This window comes from Egretta garzetta, unplaced genomic scaffold, assembly GCF_000687185.1.
Source record: "Egretta garzetta isolate BGI_Z169 unplaced genomic scaffold, ASM68718v1 scaffold120, whole genome shotgun sequence".
Classification (NCBI taxonomy): domain Eukaryota; kingdom Metazoa; phylum Chordata; class Aves; order Pelecaniformes; family Ardeidae; genus Egretta; species Egretta garzetta.
In genome coordinates this window covers 959,791-960,205 of record NW_009258270.1, presented here as the reverse complement: position 1 = coordinate 960,205, position 415 = coordinate 959,791, and the positions used below count along the sequence as shown (strand labels likewise).

Genomic DNA, 415 nt, shown 5'->3' with positions numbered 1-415 from the left:
GTCCCGCCCCCTTGACCCCCGCCGCCCAATCACCGCGCGCCTCCGCGCCCAGAGCTAGCGAGACCCCGCGAGATTCCCTCACCTCATGCAACCCTCACCTCGGGTGGCCCCGCCTTCTTCACCTTTCCTGCCAATCACATGGTGCCGCTCCAGCCTACTGGCCAATCGACTCTCCCCCATGCTGAGTCCCGCCCCCAGGGCCCTCTTTTTGCCCAATCGTCGCCCCCTATCCGATCCGATTCGCCAATGAGGAGAAACGAAAGCCCGAAAAGGGGTTACTGGGCCAATAGTGCTCGGAGGCGAGGCGGCGGCCTGATTGACGGCTCTCCTCGCCAGTGATTAGCGGCGATGGGCGTTAAAGGCGCCGTTGTTCTTCGAATCGCAGCGCCAGGTGCGGGTGACGGACGAGGAAGTC

At 64.3% G+C, this 415-nt stretch overlaps 1 protein-coding gene across 1 annotated transcript in view; it reads left to right on the top strand.

Moving 5' to 3' along the window:
- The first annotated feature begins 292 nt into the window (after positions 1 to 292).
- The window catches only part of LYRM9 (LYR motif containing 9), a 39,754-nt gene continuing 39,631 nt past the window's right edge, over positions 293 to 415 (top strand). The window contains exon 1 of the mRNA XM_035889550.1: positions 293 to 391. The gene's annotated coding sequence lies outside the window, so the exon portion shown is untranslated. The remainder of the gene's footprint in view (positions 392 to 415) is intronic.